This window comes from Macrobrachium rosenbergii, chromosome 10 (assembly GCF_040412425.1).
Source record: "Macrobrachium rosenbergii isolate ZJJX-2024 chromosome 10, ASM4041242v1, whole genome shotgun sequence".
Taxonomy (NCBI): domain Eukaryota; kingdom Metazoa; phylum Arthropoda; class Malacostraca; order Decapoda; family Palaemonidae; genus Macrobrachium; species Macrobrachium rosenbergii.
Genome location: NC_089750.1, coordinates 2062226 through 2072787, shown reverse-complemented (window position 1 = coordinate 2072787; position 10562 = coordinate 2062226).

Genomic DNA, 10562 nt, shown 5'->3' with positions numbered 1-10562 from the left:
CTCTCACCTGCTTAATAATCAGCCAAGGAGAAGAATCGGCGAAGGTGGAAATTGCGTCTTTTCTGCCAAAGACCTGGAATGAAGACATTTCTTTTGAGAAAGGAGTATTATTATTATTATTCCAGTAGATGAAACCTGTTCACATTGACTTGAAAATCAAGCTTCCAAAGATTATTATTATTATTATTATTATTATTATTATTATTATTATTATTATTATTATTATTATTATTATTATTATTATTATTATTATTATTATTATTATTATTATTATTTCAGTAGATGAAACCTATTCACATGGAACAAGCACACCAAAGGAGCCATTGACTTGGAATTCAAGCTTCCAAAGAATGTTGGTTTCCCCCTCCTACCGCAGACCCTATAATGCAGCAGTAACTGATCGTGATACAGAGCCAGTGATTTTTCATCGCCCTGGGGCAGGCGCGAACCCGCGACGTCTGAGTGGCATACCACGACACTAACCACTATACCAGCGGACCAGTAAGGGCGAGTATACTTCGACACTCCACAAAATTTATTTCAGGTAACGTTTTCCATGGTCGCGAGAGATAAATGCACATTTTCTGATACATATCTCTTACAAACTTTAATGTCATCAGCTAGAGATAAGCAAACGTTTTCCTATACTTATCACTCACTAATATTTAATATCATCAGCGAGAGATAAGGCAACGTTTTCATATACTCATCACTCACAAATATTTAAGATCATCAGCGAGAGATTAGTAAACGTTTTCATATACTTATCACTCACAAATATTTAATATCATCAGCGAGAGATAAGGCAACGATTTCATATACTCATCACTCACAAATATTTAAGATCATCAGCGAGAGATTAGTAAACGTTTTCACTGATATTTAATATCATCAGCGAGAGATTCATATACTCATCACTCACAAATATTTAAGATCATCAGCAAGAGATAAGCAAACGTTTTCCTATACTTATCACTCACTAATAATTAATATCATCAGCGAGAGATAAGTCAACGTTTTCCCATACTTATCACTCACAAATATTTAATATCATCAGCGAGAGATAAGTGAACTTTTTCATATGAGTGCTCATATACTTCTCACTCACTAATGTTTCATATCTCGGCGAGAGATAAGTAAACGTTTTCATATACTTATCACTCACTAATATTTCATATCATCAGCGAGAGATAAACGCACGAAAAAGCTTATTTAGCTCTTGCCAGTGATGGAAAACTTTAGTGAGAGATAAGCCAAGGAAAAGTTTTACTGACTGATTTTGAGTTATTCTTATCCTTCCGCTGGGATTGAAAGAGTAAGTTCTCAGTCTTGAAAGAGAGAAGAACATAATTATAAAACTGAATGATAAATACGAATAGAATTTAAAAATACTAAGTGCAAGAAAGGGTGTAGAAGTCAGAGAAAAGTTCTCTGGAAAGAACATATACCATTCAAAGAACAGTGAGCATTATTCCACCGCGGGGCACACAACGTATCAATCATAATATTTAGGTCACCCAGGCCTTAAATGATTTGTGACATATTTAACTCTAAATGGTAACGATTGGCAGGGAAATAAATGGCTCTGCATTAGCCCCATAATAAATCGAAATAGAGAGCCATTGGCATTTTAATTTTCCACTTTGCTGTCAGAGAGTTTTTGCTGATTGAAGTCGTGTCGAGGATTTATGATTCCTGGTCCTTTTTGTACTGGCCGTCATTTTGCAGTATATTGTCGAAAGTTATTGCTAGTAATTATATCAACTGTCAGGAATACGAGAATAATTATATATATCCATTGACAAGAAAATGATATTCCCTATACTTCGTATTAGCATGGTCATTCAGGATGAGAGAGAGACATATATATATATATATATATATATATATATATATATATATATATATATATATATATATATTTATAATATATGATATTATATATATATATATAATATATATATATTATATATATATATATATATATATATATATATATATATATATATATATATATATATATATATATATATATATATATATATATATATGGGTGTGTGTGTGTGTGTGTGTTATGTGGCACACTGCATGCAAGTGACACCGTCACCTCTAAACGCAGAGGCAATCCAATCACGCTTGAAGGAGGTGGCACCCAAACTCGGCCGAAACTCTTATCCACAATATGGCTGTAAGACTCAGCCTTATCCTCGAGGATTTGTTCCCTGAGAGAGAGAGAGAGAGAGAGAGAGAGAGAGAGAGAGAGAGAGAGAGAGAGAGAGAGAGAGAGAGAGAGAGAGAGATTACATGTTAGAGTTTTTATCTGATTATGTTATGGAGAATTGATCATAGCATTATAAGTGGGAGAATATGCCTCAAAAACGAATGAGCGAATGTGTCAACAATTGCAAAATACCAAAATAAGTAAAATTATGCAGAACAAATAAAAAGATATTAAAAGTAATTATTCATATACAGTAATTATGGAATGCGGGAAGGTCTGTGCATTATAATTGATTTGATTTCCTTCACAAATTGCCCTTTTTGTATATTGATATAGGTAGACGTTTCTCTGATGAAAGTAAATACATTTTATTATTTTTTGGGGCAAATCCAGTGAGTGTTTAAAAGAGGACTATTATGTTGTGGTAGTGTATATATATATATATATATGTATATATATATATATATATATATATATATATATATATATATATATATATATATATATATATATATCGATCCCAAAGGATATGAAATATATGTGGGCTTGACTTGCGAACCAATGTCCCCCTATTGGCCTAAGCTTTAAAATAAGTACTGGGTAGTTAGCTGACTGCAGTGGATTGCAATCAGGGTACAAAAGTGCATGGAGGTAGCAACCTCATCTCATGATGTCTGCCAAACCAGGAAAAGATCGCATGAACAATCATTTAAACTTTAAAAAAAAATATCGAAACAGATTTGACGTTTATAAGTGAAACAACGCCATATTTCAGTCCTACAACTCAGCACTGAACGAAAAAAAAGGCTATTTTTTTCCCCAAATGTTCCCATTTATAGAGTGAGCGCGTCAGCAGAAGCGAATTAACGAGGCCGAATATAGAATCCCCTGATGTAGAGAAAATATGTATTCATATCCTAAAATTTCATTAACGAATATAATTATTGAATGTGATCGAACGTGACATTTTATTTTCACTGCAGAGTCAAAACAAAGTTGGATTTAGGTACTGTTTTTTTATCACTTGCTCCGTTTTTTTTGAGTTTTAGTTTTCTGTAAAAGAAAACTATTGTGCCGGCTTTGTCTGTCCGTCAGCACTTTTTCTGTCCGCCCTCAGATCTTAAAAACTACTGAGGCTAGAGGGCTGCAAATTGGTATACTGATCATCCACCCTCCAATCATCAAACATACCAAATTGCAGCCTTCTAGCATCAGTAGATTTTATTTTCTTTAAGGTTAAAGTTAGCCATAATCGTGCATCAGGCAACGATACAGGCCAGGCCACCACCGGGTCATGGTTAAAGATTCATTGGCCGCGGCTCATACAGCATTATGCCGAGACCACCGAAAGATAGAGCTATTGTCGGTGGCCTTGATTATACGATGTAAAGAAAAGTCGATTGCGCCGGAGAAACTTCGGCGCATTTTTTTCACTTGTTTTTCATCCACATTTACGAATAACTGTATAGACTCGCAAGTATACGTAAGGACATAAGCACAGGCCTGGTCGGGGTAAGGGAATATAACATATATGGTTCCTTCTGTGTGTAACCAATTCCATGGCAAGGTGAATTCAATATTAAGAGATTTTGTGGGTTAAAGTTTGGGAGTACATGAAATTCCCGTGTGAATTAGGGATAAAACTATCCCCCTCAAACACACACACACATATACATACATACAAACATACATACATACATACATGCATACATGCATGCATACATACATGCATACATATATACATGGGCTTTATAAACTAATATACTTTTCCTATAAAGCTTTATTTCCGTAATGTTCTCCCACAATGACTCAGTTAAAGCAGTGGGGTGGGTGGGTGGGAGGTCGGTGATCCTGGGGGTAGGAGGGATAACACATAAGGGTCCCCCCAGACCCCCTCCCCCTCCCCCCAGGAAACCGAGACAGCTGCATCACAACTTGACCATTTTTGCCTGGTTAGGCGTCAGATGTCTCCTCCCCTTGAAGGAGGTAGGAGGTGGGAGGAGAGCATTCTCCCTCTCCTTCCTCAGGAAGGGAAAAGAGAGCAAGAGAGAGTATTTCCTCTCTCAGAAAGGGTTAATAAGGTTGGGAGGGGGGGAGGGGTATCCATCTCAGCAGGGGTGAGAGAGAGAGAGAGAGGGCAGCAACACGTTTTGGGAAACTTCAGGGGAAATATCGCCGCGGGGCCTCAAGTGTGATACCTCGTGGATCCAGATCAACTTCGAAGTTGATGGAGGACATTCAGGCCTTGTCCTCTCGGAGGAAAGTTTCTCGAAAGCAGACACTCATATTTTGTGACCTTGTTCGGGCACGGAAATAAGAAGGAGTCGTTTCTGGAATTAATTTGAAGTGAAAGAGATTTTTTGGCAATGATTCGCAAGGCCTCCACAAGTTTATCGATGAAGTTCAACAGTGAATGGATTCCTTTCCTGGAATTACTAAAGGTTCTATGCAGCGTCCCTTCCTTAGACCCCTAGCTGCAACCCCTTTCATTCCTTTTATTGTACCTCCATTCATATTCTCTTTCTTCCATCTTGTTATCCACCCTCTCTAGAGATTAATTTGTCGTTATGCTAATGGGAGGTTGGTTTGGAGGAAGAAGGCTTATGCCAGCACAGAGTAATGATCAGTTACTTCGTTCTTAACTCGGACTCAGCACAGAGCCTTGACTAACCTGTACAACAAAAAGAAATAAAAACTGATAAGTATCTGTTTCATTCCTTCCAGAGACAAGCAATAAAATTAGGTCACACTTATTAACTCCTAGTATATATATATATATATATATATATATATATATATATATATATATATATATATATATATATATATATATATATATATATATATATATATATATATATATATATATATATATATATATATAACTATATGTATGTGTATAATATACATACACACATATATATATATATATATATATATATATATATATATATATATATATATATATATATATACATATATATTCCGAAATAGCCAATGAGCTATACTATATGTGTTGAAGATCCCGCCTTGTGAAAATAGGCAGGTTATATAACGATTCACAACAGAGTATGGTCACTACGATAACGCTCGTCTCTTTTCTAACGCTTCCCACTACTACAAGCGAAAGCGCTGCGTATCTCCTCTGACACGGAAATGGGAAATTCTGGAACAGATGCGTTGAATTTTGGGAATGTTTCAGGGCGTGATAGAAATGATTCGAGTGGGATGGTCCGGCGTCGCCTTTGTCAGAAATCGTTTGTGCGTTTCCTGATTCCATATGTGTTCTTTTCTCTCTCTCTCTCTCTCTCTCTCTCTCTCTCTCTCTCTCTCTCTCTCTCTCTCTAATATTTTTGCTGTGCCAGTGATATCCTTGTATGCTGTTGTTATGTATTATATGTTCCGTTATTAAAATAACCTATATTTTCAGGTAACATGTAAATCCGGTTATTGTTCTCGCTCTCGCTTTGTATGTATGTATGTATTTATGTATGTATACGAGTGTATAATGTATATATATATATACATATATAAATTGTATATACACACACAAATACAAAAAGACATTGTCATTTATAAGTTTTGCATGAAATATATATATATATATATATATATATATATATATATATATATATATATATATATATATATATATATATATATATATATATACTTTATTTATTTATTTATTTATTCAAGGCTTATATATGACCAATGCCTTTTTATCATTTGTATTTTATCTCCTGCGCTGTATCAGAATGAAATCCCATTTGCAACATTCATAGACAATTCACTGAGCTTTCTGCTGACATTTAAATTTAATGGAGAGGAAAATCCACAACGCAGAAACGATAAAAGCTCTTCGGAAGAGGAATCTGCATCCCGCAAATTCTCTTGAGAGTACAATTTTTGGGTTTGTGTATGACAACAGTGCGTGACGGATTGCTTTACTGGTGAATGTATGATTTTGCATGAGGCTGTTCACTTTATTTTGTATAAAATATTGATTTTGCATTATAGTAATGTGCATAAACCATAAAAATTCGCGGTAATCTAATATAGGGTTGAAATGGCAATTCCAGCCCTGTTGACACTTGAGCCGCCATATTGTTCTCTCTTTCAGTCGTCGGTAATGGAATGGCCTATTTGGCTGTGAGCTGAACGGGCTATAACAAGGTTACAGTGTTACGGGAAGAGAGAGAGAGAGAGAGAGAGAGAGAGAGAGAGAGAGAGAGAGAGAGAGAGAGAGAGAGAGAGAGAGAGGGTATCATTTTATCTCTTTGACGTCAGGTGTAATATGTTTACAAAAACATCCACAAAGGGGGTTGGGGCGTAATCAATTTGCGCGCCTCGCGATTTTCCCTCGATGCTCAGTTTGTTTCGTCCCAATCAAACGCGCCCTATCGACATGAAAGCTGCCGCGTCTATGTGTCTGGAAATCGTTATAAATCTATGATGTACTTTATCAATTAGCATTATAACGAGCTGTTCATTATTTAACTTCAATAACAGGAGAGACTTTTGAATAATAATGCCTCTTTATGCCATCAATTCTGTACATTTGTATGATAGATCAAACTGGATCTAAATAAGCTGTTGTGATTATATGCTTCACTAATTTGATTATTGATACCTATTTTTGCCTTTAAAGAGGATAATTGCATATTGATGTCCTTTCGAATCATCAATTTATATTTTTTTCATACAATGAGTGTATCATTAATTTTTGTTGTGACGCTAAAATAACAAAATATGAATCAATACTTAATTTCAATAAATTATTCCGAATGGCCTTTGGATCATTTAAGTTTGTGGAAAACTTGAGTCTATGTTAGGGTGAATAATTTTTAAAACTTCTGAGACCCTCATACACAATGAATAGCTTTTAAAAATGCACAATAAATTGTTTTTAAAAATGCACAATAAATTGCTTTTAAAATGCACAATAAATTGCTTTTAAAATGCACAATAAATTACTTTTTAAAATGTACTGTACAATGAATTGCTTTTAAAAATGTTCAATAAATCGCTTTCAAAAATGTTCGATAAATTCGTTTTAAAAATGTTCAATAAATTGATTTTAAAACTTATGAGACCCTTATGTGTAATAAATTGCTTTTAAAAATTTACAATAAACTGCTTTAAAATTTTTTTACAATAAATTGCCTTTAAAAAATGTACAATAAATCGCTTTTAAAAATGTACAATAAATTGCTTTTTAAAAATGTACAATAAATCGCTTTTAAAAATATACAATAAATTGCTTTTAAAATTGTAAGAAGAGAAAATTTGATAAAGATCGCATAGAGCAGTAATTTCATTTCATTAATTTCCTCTGCTTTGTCTCATATCTTACGAAATTATGAACAGCAAAAATTATTTTGATAACTGATCAGTAAGTTAGCAATAAGGTAATGTTTTCTTCGGATTTCATTATTTATTTAATTAAGATGATCAAGCATCGTGTTTTAATAAAATTCACATCACAAGAACAGATCATGCACTCTAAATCAGTGGTTCTTAACCTGGGGGGCGTCAGCAATTTCCAGGGGGGAGCGCGAGCCCTGGGGAAAAATAAAAAAATTCTCTAATTATATTCGTTATTCTCTTAACAAGAGTCGCTAAGAAGCAGTGTCAAGTGTCTCACTAATTCATTCCCAAAAAGAATAAAAACACCCCTTCTCTTTCTCAATTTTTTTTTATTTCCCTTTAAATCTGGGGAGGGAATTTCACTCGTAGAGGGAACGTGGTAATAAAAAGATTAAGAACCCCTGCTCTAAATCCTATTAGCAAAGTGATATCTTCAGCTAACTGTTTTTGCTGAAGACAAGTATAAATTGACCTGTACATCAAAATCATGAAAATAGACTTTAAAAACGAACCTACGACATCACGGTATCTATTATAGATCATTTCATCGCCACATTTGCGTCACAGAATTCTGGTCTACAGAAAGACCTTTAGTGATGATTTATTGCAACCTGTCAATTGATGGTGGCCATAACGATAAAACAGGGAAATGAACGATAGAAATGAAATAGCAATATTTCATCTCGCTGACATCACAGCAATATTTTTATTTCGTTTTTTATTTTTTGTTTAACGAGGGACATATATTGTCTATGGTATGTTTTCTGATGTATATTGTGTAATGGAGCCCTGACAAAGTTATGGTGTTCATTACTATTTCAGATCAACTTCGTATATTCGTTATTATTATTATTATTATTATTATTATTATTATTATTATTATTATTATTATTATTATTATTATTATTATTATTGTTTCAGATCAACTTCATATTATTATTATTATTATTATTATTATTATTATTATTATTATTATTATTATTATTATTATTATTAGTTATATTATTAGTTATAAAATAGGTCAACATAAACAAATTACAAGCGAGAGCTTTTGGTAACCACAAATCTCCGTCTAGACAGAGACCTATCCCACAAAAATAAGTAAACAGATAAATAAAAGAAATAATTAAACAATGAAATAAATAAATAAATACAAAGTGAGAAAAACTTATTCAAACTTGCAGATAGTTTCAGGATGTTTTTGTGTCCTTAAAAATTTAGTATCCACCATAAAAATGTAATTTTGTTGAAAAATACAAAAAATAAAGAATGCGGAGAGTTTCCCTGTGACAGACTTCTGAGAGTGAAGTCGAAACGCGCGAATGTGATGCTGTGTTGACTGTCTTTGATCCGGAATCCTATTAATTAAGCTCTCACTCACTCTGTCTCATCTGATGATGCCCGAGATAAAGCGACGCAGAAGGAGAGAGAGAGAGAGAGAGAGAGAGAGAGAGAGAGAGAGAGAGAGAGAGAGTTAATGCAATCAGTACTATAAAGAATTAGCATAACATGAAAGATAATTTGAGGAGAGAGAGAGAGAGAGAGAGAGAGAGAGAGAGAGAGAGAGAGAGAGAGAGAGAGAGAGAGAGAGAGTTAATGCAATCAGTACTATAAAAGAATTAGCATAACACGAAAGATAATTTGAGGAGAGAGAGAGAGAGAGAGAGAGAGAGAGAGAGAGAGAGAGAGAGAGAGGAGTTAATGCAATCAGTGCTATGAAGAATTAGCATAACACGAAAGATAATTTGAGGAGAGAGAGAGAGTTAATGTAATCAGTGTTATGAAGAATTAGCATAACACTAAAGGTAATTTGAGAGAGAGAGAGAGAGAGAGAGAGAGAGAGAGAGAGAGAGAGAGAGAGAGAGAGAGAGAGAGAGACTTGATGTAATCAGTGTTATGAAGAATTAGCATAACACTAAAAGGTAATTTGAGAGAGAGAGAGAGAGAGAGAGAGAGAGAGAGAGAGAGAGAGACTTGATGTAATCAGTGTTATGAAGAATTAGCATAACACTAAAGGTAATTTGAGGAAAGGCAGTGGAGAGAGAGAGAGAGAGAGACTGGAAAACTTTCTAAAAATATACCACAACAATCATCTGTTAGTCTATAACTAATGAAATGAAAATGGCTAAATAATCAAGCAGAACATCAGATAATCTGAAAATGTGTTATGAAACTTAAAGTCAATCGGAAATTATTTCCTTCAACTCAATTGTTTTTTTTTTATTTATTTATCTCAAGTGTTTTCTTGGAGTAAATCCCATCATACCCAAAAGGATTTTTTGCGAAAATATTTCCTGTTTCTCAAATATATTCTTCGCAGAATTTTCCATCACACTCAATAAAAAAAATTCTATATACAAAACTTCACATTCAGCAAAAGTACCCTTTAAGGAATAGCTTATATTTCAAAAACTTATCTACGAACGATTTTTTAAGATAAATGGAATCATAAGATATATGGAACCTATTTCTGAAAATGTATTCTTCTTCTAGTAATTCATTTGTCATCGAAGTAAAAAAAAAAAAAAAAAAGACTCCGAATGGCGATCTCAGGAGCGAATCGTCTGTGGCAATTTTTAATCTGACAAACGACAGCTGACTAAATCCTGAGTGGGGACGAAGAAGGGGGAGGGGGAGAAAAAAGGGTGGGAGGAGGAGGAGGAGGGAGAAGAGGAGGAGGAGGAGGGAGAAGAGGAGGAGAAAGAGGAGGCAGGGAGGAGGAAGAGGGCATCTTGATCTTCCTAATGGGTTAATTGTGAGTGAATCCAAAAGGGAAAATAGATGTAAAGATTCGGATGCTGATCGAAGACTCTTCCAGTCGTCCGACATTTTAATTATAACTGATAGCTGAAGACCTCGTCACTGGGAAACTTCTCTCTCTCTCTCTCTCTCTCTCTCTCTCTCTCTCTCTCTCTCTCTCTCTCTCTCTATATATATATATATATATATATATATATATATATATATATAT